Genomic DNA, 16,051 nt, shown 5'->3' with positions numbered 1-16,051 from the left:
TCTGCACTTATCTTGCATTTTTCTGCCCCCCTCTTGCCTCTTTTTGCACCTCTGTTGGTTCTATCTGCACTGCTCTTGCTTTTTTCTACACCTCACTTGCAAATGCCCACACCCCTCTTGCCTCATTCTGTACTCCTCGTCCTTCTTTCTGCACCTCTGTTGTTTCTTTCTGCACTTCTGTTGCTTCTTTCTGCCCCTCTCTTGCTTCTTTATGCACCTCTCTTGCTTCTTTCTGTACCTCTCTTGAAAAGTTGTGCACTCCTCTTGGATTTTTCTACACCTCTTGTGCTTCTTTCTGCACCCCTCTTGCCTCTTTCAGCACACTTCTTCCCTCTTTCTGCACCTCTCTTACCACTTTCTGCACCCCTGTTCCCCTTTTCGATACCTCTCTTGCCTGCGTCTACAACTTTCTTGCCTCTTTCTGTAGTTCTGTTGTCTCCTTCTGCACCTCTGTTGCTTCATTCTGCCCATCTCTTGCCTCCTTCTTCTCCGGTCTTGCCTGTTTCCGCGCTTCTTTTGGTTCTCTCTGCACTTCTCTTGCTTCATTCTGCACCTCTCTTGCTTCTTTCTGTACCCCTCTTACCTACCTATGTAACCTTCTTCCCTCTTTGTGTACCTCTCTTGTCTCTTTCTGCACCTCTCTTGCCTTTTTCTTTTCTGTACCCCTTTGCCTCTTTCTATACCTCTGTTGGTTCTTTCTGCACTGCTCTTGCTTCTTTCTGCACCTCTCCTGCAAATGTGTGCAACCCTCTTGCCTCATTCTTCACTCCTCGTCCCTTTTTCTGCACCTGTTATTTCTTATTGCACATCTATTGCTTCTTTCTGCCCTTCTCTTGCATCTTTCAGCCCTTCTCTTGCTTCTCTCTGCACCTCTCTTGATTCTTTCTGTACACGTTTCCTTCTTTCCACTAAATTCCTGCCTCTTTTGCACCTATCTTGCCTGTTTCTGCACCCCTCTTGAATTCTCCTGCACCTCTTTTGCTTCTTTCTGCATTTCTCTCACTTCTTTCTGCCACTCTCTTGAAAATGTCTGCACCCCTCTTGCCTCGTTCTGCACCTCTTTTGCCTCTTTCTATACCCCTCTTGCCTCCTTCTGTATGATTTGCTTCTTTCTGCATTTTTCCTGCCTTTTTCTGCACCACTCTTACCTCTTTCTGCACCTCTGTTGGCTCTTTCTGCACTGCTCTTGCTTCTTTCTGCACGTCTTTTGCAAATGTCTGCATCCCTTTGCCTCTTCCTGCACTCGTCATCCTTCTTTCTGTACCTCTGTTGTTTCTTTCTGCACTTCTCTTGCTTCTTTCTGCACCTCTCTTGCTTCTTTCTGTACCCCTCTTGCATTTTTCTGCACATCTGTTGCCTCTTTTGTGCACCCCCTGGCTTCTTTCTGTACCCTTCTACCCACTTTCTGCACCTCTATTACCATTTTCTGTCGGCACTCCTGTTCCCCTTTTCTGTACCTATCTTGCCTGTGTCTAAAACTTTCTTGCCTCTTTTTGCAGTTTTGTTCTCTCCTTCTGCACCTCTGTTGCTTCTTTCTCCACTCCTCTTGCCTCTTTCTTCACCCCTCTTGCCTGTTCCCGCATTTCTTTTGGTTCTATTGGCACTGTTCTTGCTTCATTCTACACCTCTTTTGCTTCTTTCTGTACCTCTCTTGCTTCTTTCTGTACGCTTCTTCCTTCTGCAAAACTCTTGCCTCTTTATGCACCTCTCTTGCCTATTTCTGCACCCCTCTAGAATTTTTCTGCACCTCTGTTGCTTCTTTCTGCATTTCTCTTCTTTTTTTCTGTACATATCTTGTTTCTTTCTCCATCTCTGTTACCTCTTTCTGTACTACTGTTGCTTCTTTCTGCATCTCTGTTGCTTCTCTCTGCACTTATCTTGCTTATTTCTGCACCTCTCTTGCTTCTTTCTGTGCCTCTCTTGCAAAAATTCTGCACCCCTCTTGCCTCTTTCTGCCCCTATTTTGCCTTTTCTGCACCCCTCTTGAATTTTTCTGCACCTCTGTTGCTTCTTTTTGAACCCCGCTTGTCTTCTTCCGTACACTTCTTACCACTTTGTGCCCCTTCTTGAATCTTTCTGCACTTCTCTTGCCTTTTTCTGCACCCCTCTTGCCTCTTTTTGCACCTCTGTTGGTTCTTTCCGCACTGCTCTTGCTTTTTTCTGCACCTCTCTTGCAAATGCCCACACCCCTCTTGCCTCATTCTGCACTCCTCATCCTTCTTTCTGCACCTCTGTTCTTTCTTTCTGCACTTCTGTTGCTTTCTTTCTGCCCATCTATTGCTTCTTTCTGCACCCCTCTTGCCTCTTTCAGCACACTTCTTCCCTCTTTCTGCACCTCTCTTACCACTTTCTGCACCCCTCTTACCCTTTTCGATACCCCTCTTGCCCGCGTCTACAACTTTCTTGCCTCTTTCTGTAGTTCTGTTGTCTCCTTCTGCACCTCTGTTGCTTCATTCTGCCCATCTCTTACTTCCTTCTTCTCCTGTCTTGCCTGTTTCTGCACTTCTTTTGTTTCTCTCTGCCTTGCTCTTGCTTCATTCTGCACCTCTCTTGCTTCTTTCTGTACTCCTCTTACCTCCTTATGTAACCTTTTTCCCTCTTTGTGCACCTCTCTTCTCTCTTTCTGCACCTCTCTTGCCTTTTTCTTTTCTGTACCCTTTTGCCTCTTTCTGTACCTCTGTTGGTTCTTTCTGCACTGCTCTTGCTTCTTTCTGCACCTCTACAAATGTGTGCAACCCTCTTGCCTCATTCTTCACTCCTCGTCCCTTTTTTCTCCACCTCTGTTATTTCTTATTGCACTTCTGTTGCTTCTTTCTGCCCTTCTCTTGCTTCTTTTAGCCCTTCTCTTGCTTCTCTCTGCACCTCACTTGATTCTTTCTGTACGCGTTTCCTTCTTTCCACAAACTTCTTACCTCTTCTGCACCTATCTTGCCTCTTTGTGCACCCCTCTTGAATTTTCCAGCACCTCTGTTGCTTCTTTCTGCATTTCTCTTTCTTTTTTCTGTACCTCTCTTGTTCCTTTCTCCACCTCTCTTACCTCTTTCTGTACCTTTCTTGCTTCTTTCTGTACCTCACTTGCAACATTCTGCACCTCTCTTGCCTTTTTCTGTTCCTCTTTTGCCTCTTTCTGCACCCCTCTTGAATGTTCCTGCACATCTGTTGCTTCTTTCTGTATTTCTTTCTCTCTTGCTTCTTTCTCCACCTCTCTTTCCTCTTTCTGTACCTCTGTTGCTTCGTTATGCATTCATGTTGCTTTGTTCTGCACTTATCTTGCTTATCTCAGTCCCTCTCTTGTTTCTTTCTGTCCCTCTCTTGTAACATTCTGCACCCCTCTTGCCTCGTTCTGCACATCTCTTGCAAATGTTTGCACCCCTCTTGCCTCATTCTGCACTACTCGTCCTTCTTTCGGTACCTCTGTTGTTTTTTTCTGCCCTTCCTTCTCTTGCTTCTATCTGCACCTCTCTCACTTCTTTCTGCCACTCTCTTGAAAATGTCTGTACCCCGCTTGTATTTTTCTACACCTCTTGTGCCTCGTTCTGTACCCCCTTGCCTCTTTCTGCAATATTCTTCCCTCTTTCTGCAACTCTCTTACGTCTTTATGCACTCCTGTTCCCTTTTTCTGTTCCTCTCTTACATGTGTCTACAACTGTCTTGCCTCCTTCTGCAATGCTGTTGCCTCCTTATGCACCTCTGTTGCTTTTTTCTTCACTCCTCTTGCCTCTTTCTTCACCCCTCTTGCCTGTTCCTGCATTTCTTTTGGTTCTATTGGCACTGTTCTTGCTTCATTCTACACCTCTTTTGCTTCTTTCTGTACCTCTCTTGCTTCTTTCTGTACGCTTCTTCCTTCAGCAAAACTCTTCCCTCTTTATGCACCTCTCTTGCCAATTTCTGCACCCCTCTAGAACTTTTCTGCACCTCTGTTGCTTCTTTCTGCATTTCTCTTCTTTTTTTCTGTACCTCTCTTGTTTTTTTCGCCATCTCTATTACCTATTTATGTACCTCTGTTGCTTCTTTCTGCATATCTGTTGCTTCTCTCTGTACTTTTTCTCTTGAATTTTTCTGCACCTCTCTTGCTTCTTTCTGCACCCACTTGTCTTATTCCGTACACTTCTTACCTCTTTGAATCCCCTTCTTGCCTCTTTCTGTACTTCTCTTGCCTTTTTCTGCACCCCTCTTGCCTCTTTTTGCACCTCTGCTGGTTTTTTCTGCACTGCTCTTGCTTCTTTCTGCACATCTCTTGCAAATGTCTGCACCCCTCTTGCTTCATTCTGCACTCCTCGTCCTTCTTTCTGTACCTCTGTTGTTTCTTTCTGCCCTTCCTTCTCTTGCTTCTATCTGCACCTCTCTCGCTTCTTTCTGCAACTCTCTTGAAAATGTCTATACCCCGCTTTTATTTTTCTACATCTCTTGTGCATCTTTCTGCATCCCCTTGCTTCTTTCTGCACACTTCTTCCCTCTTTCTGCAACTCTCTTACATCTTTATGCACTCCTGTTCCCTTTTTCTGTACCTCTCTTACATGTGTCTACAACTTTCTTGCCTCCTTCTACAATTCTGTTGTCTCCTGCTGCACCTCTGTTGCTTCTTTCTGTACTTCTCTTGCCTATTTCTTCACCCCTCTTGCCTGTACACACAATTCTTTTGGTTCAATCTGCAGTGTTCTTGCTTCATTCTACACCTCTCTTGCTTCTTTCTGGATCCCTCTTGCCTCCTTCAGTACCTTTCTTCCCTCTTTGTGCTACATTCTGTATCTCTCTTGCTTCTTTCTGTATGCTTCTTCCTTCTGCAAAACTCTTACCTCTTTATGCACCTCTTTTGCCTCTTTCTGCACCCCTCTTGAATTTTTCTGCACCTCTTTTGCTTCTTTCTGCATTTCTCTTCTTTTTTCTCTACCTCTCTTGTTTCTTTCTCCACCTCTCTTACCTCTTTCTGTACCTCTGTTGCTTCTTTCTGCATCTCTGTTGCTTCTCTCTGCACTTATCTTGCTTTTTCTGCACCTCACTTGCTTCTTTCTGTGCCTTTCTTGCAACATTATGCAACCCTCTTGCCTCTTTCTGCACATCTTTTGCCTTTTTCTGTACCCCTCTTGAATTTTGTGCACCTCTGTTGCTTGTTTCTGCATTTCTTTTCCTTTTTTTCTGCACCACTCTTGCTTCTTTCTCCTCCTCTCTTACCTCTTTATGTACCTCTGTTGCTTCTTTCTGCGTTTCTGTTGCTTCTTTCTGTCCCTCTTTTGCAACATTATGCACCCCTCTTTCTGCAACTCTTTTGCCTCTTTATGCACCCCTCTTGCCTCCTTCTGCACCTCTTTTGCTTCTTTCTACACTTCTCCTGCCTTTTTCTGCACCTTTCTTGCCACTTTCTGCACCTTTGTTGGTTCTTTCTGCACTGATCTTGCTTCTTTCTGTGCCTCTTTTGCAAATGTCTGCACACCTCCTGCTTCTTCCTGTACTCCTCCTCCTTGTTTCTGCACCTCTGTTGTTATTTTTTGGCACTTTTGTTGCTTTTTTCCGTACTTCTCTTGCTTCTTTCGGTAATTCTTTTGCTTCTTTCTGTACTTCTCATGCCTTTTTCTGCACCCCTGTTCCCTTTTTCTGCACCGCTCTTGCCTGAGTCTGTAACTCCCTCTCCTCTTTCTGCAGTTCTGTTGCCTACTTCTGTACCTCTGTTGCTTCTTTCTGCACTTCTCTTGCCTCTTTCTACACCCCTCTTGTCTGTTTCTGCACTTCTATTTGTTCTCTCCGCAATGCTCTTGCTTCTTTCTGGACCTCTCTTGCACATTTCTAAACCCATATTACCTCTTTCTGTACCTTTCTTACCTCCTTTTGCTCCTCTGTTGGTTCTTTCTGCACTGCTCTTGCCTCTTTCTGCACTTTGCTTATTTCTACAACTCTATTGCCCCTTTCTGCACCTCCCTTCCCTCCTTCTGCACCTCCATTGCTTCTTTCTGCTCCTCTCTTGCTTCGTCCCAAAACACTCTTGTTTTTTTCTGCACCCCTCTTGCCTATTTCTGCACCCTTCTTACCTCTTTCTGCACTGCTCTTGCCTCTTTATGCAACCCTGTTCCCTTTTACTGCACCTCTCTTGCCTTTTTCTGAAACTCTCTTGCCTCTTTCTACAGTTCTCATGTCTCCATCTGCACCTCTGTTGCTTCTTTCTGCACCCCTCCCATCTGTTTCTGCAACTCTATGGGTTCTTTCTGCACTGCTCGTGCTTTTTTCTGTACCTTGCTTGCAAATGCCTGCACCCCGCTTGCCTCCTTCTGCACTTCTGTTGGTTCTTTTTGCACTGATTTTGCTTCTTTCTGTACCTCTGTTGCAAATTTCAGCACCCTTCTTGCCTCTTTCTGCATCCCTCTTCCCTCTTACTGCAACTCTCTTGCCTGTTTCTTCACCATTGTTCCCTTTTTCGATACCCCTTTAACCTGTTTCTGCAACTCTCTTTCTTCTTTCTGCAACTCTTTTGCCTGTTTCTACAAATCTATTGCCTCTTTGTGTACTTCTATTGCCTCCTTCTGCACCTCCATTGCTTCTTTCTGTACCTCTCTTGCAAATTTCAGCACCCTTCTTGCCTCTTTATGCATCCCTCTTCCCTCTTACTGCACCTCTCTTGCCTGTTTCTTCACCACTGTTCCCTTTTTCGATACCCCTTTTACCTGTTTCTGCAACTCTCTTTCTTCTTTCTGCACCTCTTTTGCCTGTTTCCACAAATCTATTGCCTCTTTGTGTACTTCTATTGCCTCCTTATGCACCTCCATTGCTTCTTTCTGTACCTCTGTTGCCTTTTTTGGCACCCCTGTTACCTCTTTCTACACCTCTATTTCTTTTTTTCTGCTCCTTTCTTGCTTTGTCTCACTCTCTTGTTTTTTTCTGCTGCCCTCTTGACTATTTCTGCACCTCTCCTGCCTGTTTCTGCAACCTTGTTCCCTTTTTCTACACCTCTCTTGCATCTTTCTGCAGTTCTCTTGTCTTCATCTGCACCTCTGTTGCTTCTTTCTGCACCCCTTTTGCGTTTTTCTGTAACCTTCTTCCCTCTTTCTGCACCTCTCTTGCCTCTTAATGCACCCCTGTTCCCTTTTTCTGTACCCCTCTTGCTGGTGTCTCCAACTCTCCTGCCTCTTTCTGCAGTTCTGATGCCTCCTTCTGCCCCTCTGTTGCTTCTTTCCACTCTTCTTTTGCCTCTTTCTTCACTACTCTTGTCTGTTTCTGCGCTTCTCTTCATTCTCTCTGCACTGCCTTGCTTTTTTCTGATCCTCTCTTGCACACCCCTCTTGCCTCCTTTTGCACCTCTGTTGGTTCTTTCTGCACTACTATTGCTTCTTTCTGCACCTCTTTTGCCAGTTTCTACAACTCTTTTGCCTCTTTCTACACGTCTCTTGCCTCCTTCTGTACCTCCATTGCTTCTTTCTTCACCTCTCCTGGCACCCATCTTATCTCTTTCTGCACCACTCTTGTCTCTTTCCGCAACCCTGTTCCTTTTTTCTGCACCTCTCCTGCCTCTTTCTGCAGTTGTCTTGTCTCCACCTGCACCTCTGTAACTTTTGTCTGCACTTCTCTTGCCTCTTTCTCCACCTCTCCTGTCTGTTTCTGCACCTCTGTTGTTTTTTTCTGCAGTGCTCCTGCTACTTTCTGTACCTTGCTTGCAAATGTATGCACCCTTCTTGTCACTTTCTGTACCCCTCATGCCTTCTTCTGAACCTCTGTTTGTTTTTTTGCACTGCTCTTACTTTATTCTGTACCTCTCTTACAAATATCTGCACCCCTCTCACCCTTTTCTGTACCCCTCATGCCTCCTTCTGCAACTCTGTTGGTTCTTTCAGCACTGCTCTTGCTTCTTTCTGTACGTTTCTGGCAAATGTCTGCAACCCTCTTGCCTCTTTCTGCATCTCTGTTGCTTGTTTCTGCACTTCCCTGGTTTCATTTTGTACCTCTCTTGCTTTGTTCACATCCCTCTTCCCTTTTTCTGCACCTCTCTTGCCTATATCTTCACCACTGTTCCCTTTTTCTGCACCTCTTTTACCTGTTTCTGCAACTCTCTTGCCTTTGTCTGTACTTCTATTGCCTCTTTCTGTACATCTGTTGCTTTTTTCTGCACTTCTCTTGCCTCTTTCTGCACCCCTCTTTCCTCTTTCTGCACCTTTGTTGCTTGTTTTTGCACATCTCTGGTTTCTTTCTGCACCTCTCTTTTTTTTGTCATCATACGCCATTAAATCTTGCCAGAGCAGCTTGATTACCTTAGCTGTCCCTCCTGTCAGATGGGACCAGCGCAAAAGCTCTCATTTTAATGGATTGCACTTTACACAGAACCGCTCGTACCTTGTCCCTTCTCTTCTTCTATCTGTGCACCCCAGAACTGACCCGAGTGGTGAAGTAATTCCATGTAGAGGCATAATCATTGTACAAAACATACCCCTAATTCAAAGATTATCCATCCATTCTTTACATGGTGTCCAAAAAGCCCTCTTCCTATTCTTTTCTTTATGTGTGGCTATATCCAATTTTATTACATATATTATAGAGTTAAGCCAGTCTAGATAAGTCGGGGGGGACATTTGATCCAACATTTACAAATTTCTCTACACGCTAATAAGATGAGATAAAAACATAACTTATTAATATCTAATGATAACAAATTATAATTCTGAAAAATGGCAAAAAATATTAAGGAAATGCTCACCTGAATATCAAACTCAAATATATCTTCCATACCTTTTATCATCAGACCCCAAAATTGTTGTAAGCTAGGGCAGTTTATGAACATATGCTCAACGTTAGCTTTATCCTTCCGGCATTTTCGACAGCAGGGAATGGTACCTTTTGCAAACTTTGATAATTTTAGAGGAGAACAATATACTATGTGAAGAGAAAAAAGATGATTCCTCTTTAAATTGGCAGCTTGAACTGTAGAATATAGTAAATAAAAGATACTTGCCATATATCTTCTGTACTGACGCTAGGCAAACACATGCCCCCAGCTGTGTTGGAAGGATAAAATCCCCGTCTGCCAGATCTATCAGGAGCCAATAAAAGTTTGCCACTTCTTTCTTGTTTCGTTGTGTAGATCTCAGAGCATTCTCAATCTCATAAAAAAAACAATCAAAATAACAATCTCTTGGGACCAGCTTTTTATCTGTAAATATTTGAATTTTGACAAATGATTATCCGTTGTAAACTTGCAGGGGTCCATTAGGATGGCGGGCGGGCTTTGCCCGACCGCCACCCTATCAGTAAACGGGACCGCCCGCCTTAAGGGCGAGGGTCCCGATGCCAGCATTAGGATGTGCCCGCCACAGTGGCAGGCACATCCTGCATTTCTAGCATTGTGGTGGGCGGTGCTCTCAGCACCGCCCGCCACAATGCTAGAAATGCATTTCTGCATTTGCATTAACAAAGCGGCAGGCACCGCGCGGTGCCTTCCGCTTTGTTAATGCAAATGAAGGGGGGTACCCCCCAGGTGCAATACCCCCTCTCCTTCACTCTGGGGGCCCGCAAGGGGCCACCAGAGTGAAGACCGCATGCCTTTCCATGGCGGCATCGCCGCCACGGAAAGGCATCACCCTCAGCCCATCATAATTCGGCTGGCGGTGTCTGCTTGACACCGCCAGCATTTTAATAATTTTCCGCCCCGGCCGCAATTCGACCGGGGCGGAAAAGTGGCGGGCGGTGTTTTGCTCCACCTTGGTCCCCCCCACCATTCTAATATGGCGGGGGGAATACAGGAAAGGATGGCGGGCGGATTGCCCCCGCCAGGCTGGCGGTGGCTACCGCCAGTCTGGCGGGGGCAATCCGCCCGCCATCCTAATGGACCCCTAAGTCTTCCCAGGATAACAAAATTCCCTCCGGAATAATTTGTTCCCAGCGATTTACACCAGCCAGCTTTAATGGTACTGCTAGTATGTCTCTAGTCCACACAGGTGAGCCAGGTGTGTCCCATATAGGCGCCTTGGCACTATAATAGCTGATTTTTAAAAGCTTTCTAATTTTGCTCCAAGTAATTGCTAAATCCTTTAAAGTATGAATTAATATTTGACTGAATTTTCCTCAAGCCTTCTTCTTTGAAGGCTAGCGGTATATATATAAAAATAAAATTTAATTTAGGTAAGAGCAGCATTTTTACTAGATTAACTCTACCTATTAACTTTAAGGGTAAATATGCCCAACTTTTTACAGAGTCAGAAATTTCTTTCTCTATTTTACGTACATTTATGATAGGTATATCATTAATGTCCTGAGTAATTTGTATACCTAAGTATCTCATTTCCTTTTTTAGTTCAAGAGAACAGGCTGTATAATTCCAAGCCATGCACTAGGTTTTTGATTGGTTTATCTCATATCCTGAAATGTTGCCAAACTGCTCAGCTAAATTGTATATAGTAGGAATGGTCTTCTCGAGAACTGAGGTGTACACCATGATGTCATCAGCATATAATGAGACCTTTTTTCCCAATTGCTGAATCTAAACGAGAGAATATGCTGGTGTCTCCTTATACTTTCTGCAAAGGACTCAATATATAAATTAAATAACATCGGCGAAAGGGGGCATCCCTGCCTTGTGCCCTTTTGCACTTGTATTGCAGAGGAAAGATTGCCATTTATCAAAATTCTAACTATTGGTGCATGATAAATGGCTGAGATAACCCTACAAAATGTTTCCCCCAGATTTGATTTCTTTAATACTTTAATCAAATAGGTCCAATTAACCCGATCAAATGCTTTTGTTGCATCCAGCGTAATAACGGCCAATGGTAATTTGTGAAACGTTGCAAGATCGATAGCGCTGATCAAGTTATAGGTTAGGTCTTGAATATCTCTCTCTCTCTAACAAAACCCTTTTGCTCCTGATGCAACAAACCACTCATAATATCATTCTAACTCTCTGCTAAAACCTTGACAAAGATCTTATAGTCAAGGTTTAGCAGAGAGATTGGTCTATATGAATCGCACTGATTCACCGGCTTAGTTGGCTTTAAAATCAAGGCTACTGTAGCCTCATCCCATGAAGGAGGCATATTCCCACCGTTTTCAAAAATATGAGAAAACAACTTATCCATTATTGGGACCAGAACTTCAGCCAAAGATTTATAAAGCTCAGCTGGAAGACCATCTGGCCCTGGCACCTTGCCTTTCTTACACAACTATATTGCCTTCTCAATCTCAAACTGGGATATGGGTTTATTAATATTGCTGGAGGCTTCCTAACTAACTGTTTCTGAGGGATACCTCTGAAGCCAAGATTCTATTATGCTATCCTGAGGCACAAGCTCCTCTCTATAAACTTTTTCAAAATGCTTTCGAAAGGCTTCTTCAATATCTACAGGGCCCTGGCACACTTTCCCTGTAACATTACATACCACTTCTCTTATATTACTTCTTGCTAATTCTTGCTTAGTTTTCCATGGAAGAAGTTTACCAGAGCCTTCCCCACATTCAAAGTGCGCCATTTTACTGGCCTCCCAACTTTTCTGCAATCTCGCATCTAATACCCCTGCCAATGATATTCTATAGGATAGCAATCTATCAGTTGTGTCCCTATCTATTCTTCCTCCTTGTCCCCCTAGATTTTGTTCTATCTCTTGCATTTTATCTTCTATTTCTTTTACCTCCATTTTATATTTCTTCTGTCTAGCATACTGAATAGAAGTTATACATCTTCTTAAGATAGCCTTATAGGCATCTCATACCGTTTCTATGGGAGCACTATCAATATTTTGTGAGAAAAAGATATTGGTTTCTACCACTAGTTTTTCTACTATTTCCTCCTCAAACAAAATCGCTCAATCTAACGTCCATTTTTTATTTATTGGTTTAGTGGGAAGTCTCAACACTAATATTAGAGCAACATGATCAGATAAATGACCTCCTAGATGTTTCACTTTTGTCACCCAAGTTCTCAGGGTCTCACTAATTAAGAAAAAATCTAGCCTAGATCTATGACCATACTTCTTATTGTGAAACATTTAACCTCTCCTGCCTCCCTCTCTGTCTCTCCATATATCTGTCCACTCTAATTGTTTCATCGTGTTCTTCAGACCTCACTTTACAATTTGTGATGATCTACTGTTTAGGGATCTATACAATACAGGGTCCAAGAATAAATTCAAATCTCCTGCAAGTATTAACAGATCTTGAAAAGACAGAAACTGAACAAAGAGATCCTTCAGAGGAACTATATCATCCAAATGTGGGCGATAGTAACCTGCTATTGTAAACTTGCGAGAATAAAACTTTATATTTGCTATGGCCCATCTTCCCAACTTGTCCACTTTAGACCTTTTGACTGTTAAAGCAGGATGTTTCTTTAGAACTATTGCAACACCCTTTGTTGTTATATGCTGTGTGGTACAAATCACCTCCATACTCCAACTTTTAGTTTTGCACAAAGCCCTCATCTCTTTCTCAACTAGGTGTGTTTCTTGGAGGATTAAAATTTGTTCTGGGACGTCTTTTAAGTACTGAAATATTGTTTCCATTCTATGTTTTACCCTTAACCCGGTTAGATTCCACGTCAACATCTTCAAATGTATAGCATGATCATCCACAGCCTGTGTCATTACTCATGAAAAAGTGTATAGTGTATTCTCAAAAGATTTTATATGGCGACTTGGACATATTTTTTTTGTTTTTTTTTGCCTACGCTCCCCACCCAGTGACTTGCCCAAACCCCTCTCTCCTCCCACCCCGTACTCCCCTGGAGAACCCCCACTAATTCACCCATATCCCTACCCTGGTCTTCGAGGCTACCCCTGGGTCGGGAGAGTTTTGCAACCTAAAAACTAATAAATAGCTGCTAGATTTTTTTTTTTAAATCATATGTTGGTTGAAGATAGATTTTCTATATCTCCTAATACACATTCTTTCCCATACCGCTTTTAGTACCTTTATCTAACCATTAATTCATTTCTATTTTCTGTAATGAGGTGCAAAAGTGCTTCTGCGTTCTCCATCCGTCTGATTGTGTGCATTTTGTTTTGAAACATCACTTTTAAAGTAGCAGGAAATGTAAGTTGTGCTGTTGCTCCCAACTGATTAAATGGTTCTAACAGCTTACCCAACTCCCACTATTTAGATGCAGTTATGGAAGAGACATCAGAGCGGATCTGAAAAGTGAACCCATCCACACTTAATGTATTCATTTTTAATGCTTTATTTAAAATTTAATCTTTCAAATTATACGTCAAAACATGAATCAAAATCTTCTGGGGTCTCTTCTTATTCGGGTTGAGCCTGAAAGGGTCCCTATGGACTCTTTGAATGTCAGCACATAGAGCTTGTTCTGAACATTCAATGTTAGTTGTCTGCTTAATTAGTTTCACTACAAACTCTTTTATATTATCTCCTTCAACTTCCTCTAGCACTTTTAGTAAACGTAAATTGTTCCTTCGTTGAGCATTTTCAATAGATTCTAACTTGTCCTGAAAGTTTTTCTCTTGTTCTTTTATTTTAGCAAGGTCTTTCACATTTTTATCAACTTTCCTTGTTAGCTTGAACACCGTTGTTTCTAATGCTTCTGCTCTAGCTGTTAGTGAATCTAGCTTATCCTCCATTTTTTCGTAGAAGACTTTAATTTCAGCTTGATTCTTCTCTGAGATCTGGAATCTGCTCCTCATCTCATTGGTCAAAGCCTGCAGGAGATATAAAGTTGTCCTCTGAGTGTTTAAACTGGTGGCTCCTTCGTCTGATGTTTCCTGTTGTTTGCTCTCCTTCTCCTTTCCCCCTCTTTGAGAGTCAACTGAAGGGGCCCCATCTCCTCCCAAGTCAGGCATGTTGTCAGTTGTCTCTTGCAACCTAAGACCTCCTACACCTTGCTCTACAGGCCAATCTGTTAGAGGCTGGTACTCGTTATGTATTAATATACCATCAGAGTATTGAGGCAGTCCGATCGTATCACCCAAATTACCACTAGTACTATCTATAGACATGCTTACTACTGGTTTATGTATTAACGTACTAGGCACTGTCTTAAAGTAATCTCTTAATGAGGGCCTAAGATTAATTCTCTTTTCCTGTTCCTGATTCGGTGTCTTAGGTGTCTTAACTTTTTTCTTTGCCTTAGATTTCGATTTTTGCTTTACTGAAGCAATCTGTAACTGAGTCTTGTGACTTGGGGATAAGCTGGCTTGATGAGCCTTTCAAGCTGTCACGCTAATATTAACTGTTTCCAGATCTACTGACCCAGGAAGTAAATCCCGTCCTGAGCTCCTCAGACCATAGTGCAGTGGTATCTTACCAGAAACCCCCTCTTTTTCCCTGGTATCTCCCTCTTGCACCGGGCCCCCTCTTGCTTCGCAGGCACTACAGATGCAGATCCAGCACTTACTTTTTGTTTTGAACATACACTGATGTTAATATCTGTTTCTTCGCCAAGGGTGTCTTGTAATCCACTTCTCCTTGTGGACTGATTATTTTTATAGTTTTCAGAACTCCCCTGTGTGCCTCCTCTTCCCCTTCCTCCATAGATGGGGAGCCTTGCAGCTGCTTTGCCCCCCCCGATGCAGCTGCGAAGCTGCCCGAGACCAGAGAGCAACCTGCTACTCCAGAGTTTCTTCCGCTCGCTCCCCTGGGAAAGGCACCACGTCCGGGATAACCACCACGCACCCTGCCACCTCTGCCTTTGCGACAAGCCCGGGAAAACACACCCCAGGAACACCACCAGAATGCCTGTGTAGAGAAAAATACCTCAGTTAGCCTGCAGCCCGCCTTACCAAGATGAAAATCCACTCTTCTCTCAGCTCAGCAGAATACTCTTGTCAAATTGGCCGCTCACTCGCTCTCTGCTGGTTTTTTTTTTCCAAATACATTGCATTTTCAGCAGTTTTCCAAGATCATTTCCATATAGTATTTTCAATCCTTTAAAGCTGAATACACGATGAAACGCCAGCAGCCCTCCTCGCCTCGCCTCCAACAAGCACAAAACGTAGGCGGAGACGGAGACAAAAAGCCACCCTCAGCTCCGCAAAACCACTCTTACCAAGTTTCTTGCTTGTTCTTGCTTTTACTGTCACTTATTCATAACTTGATTCCAAATAAAATAGAGCAGCAGCTTTTCAAAAAGTCGTATCCATGTACAGTCGAAATATACGATGAGACGCCATGCTCCCCGCCTCACCACCAACAAGCACAAAACTCAGGCAGAGACGGAACTGGAGCCGGAGCCTAGAGCCACCCTCAGCCCTGCAAAGACACCCTCACCAGATTTCTCGCATTCTCTCCGCCTCATTCCATCTTCATTCTAAATAAAGAAAAACAGCACTTTTCAAAATCGTGTCCGTAGTCATGCTATTCCGAGTAAAAAAAAAATGCAATGAAAATTGTCCCGATTTCAGGAGCCTCAAGACCAGCTAACCACCGGCCGCCATGTTCTCCGCTACTTCTCCTTTCTGCACCTCTCTTGCTTTTTTCTGAACCCCTCGTGCCTCTTTCTGTATCCTTCTTCCCTCTTTCTGCACCTCTCTTGCCTCCTTCTGCACCCTTCTTGCTTTTTATGCACTTCTTTGCTTCTTTCTGCACTTCTCTTTCTTGTTTCTGTATCTCTCTTGCTTCTTTCTCCACCTCTCTTACCTCTTTCTGCACCTCTGTTGGTTCTTTCTGCACTGCTCATGCTTCTTTCTGCATCTCTCTTACAAATGTATGTACCCCTCTTGCACATTTCTGTACCCCTGTTCATTCTTTCTGCACAACTCTTGCCTCTGTCTGCACCCCTGTTCCCAGTTTCTTTACCTCTTTTGTCTGTTTCCGCAACTCTCTTACCTTTTTTTGTGCCTCTATTGCTTCTTTCTGCACTTCTCTTGCCTCTTTCTGCACCCCTATTACCTCTTTCTGCACCTCTGTTGCTTGTTCTTGCACGTCCCTTGTTTCTTCTGCACCTCTCGCTTCTTTCTGCACCCTTCTTTCCTTTTTCTGCACCTCTTTTGCTTCTTTCTGCGCTTCTCTTTCTTTTTTCTGTACCTCTCTTGCATCTTTCTGTACTCTTTGTCCTTCTTTAGAACCTCTCTTGCCTCTTTCTTCAGCCCTCTTGCCTCTTTCTTCATCTCTGTTGCTTCATTCTGCACTTATC

The sequence above is a fragment of the Lissotriton vulgaris genome, chromosome 6 (genome assembly GCF_964263255.1).
Source record: "Lissotriton vulgaris chromosome 6, aLisVul1.2, whole genome shotgun sequence".
NCBI lineage: Eukaryota > Metazoa > Chordata > Amphibia > Caudata > Salamandridae > Lissotriton > Lissotriton vulgaris.
This window is presented reverse-complemented; position numbering follows the sequence as displayed.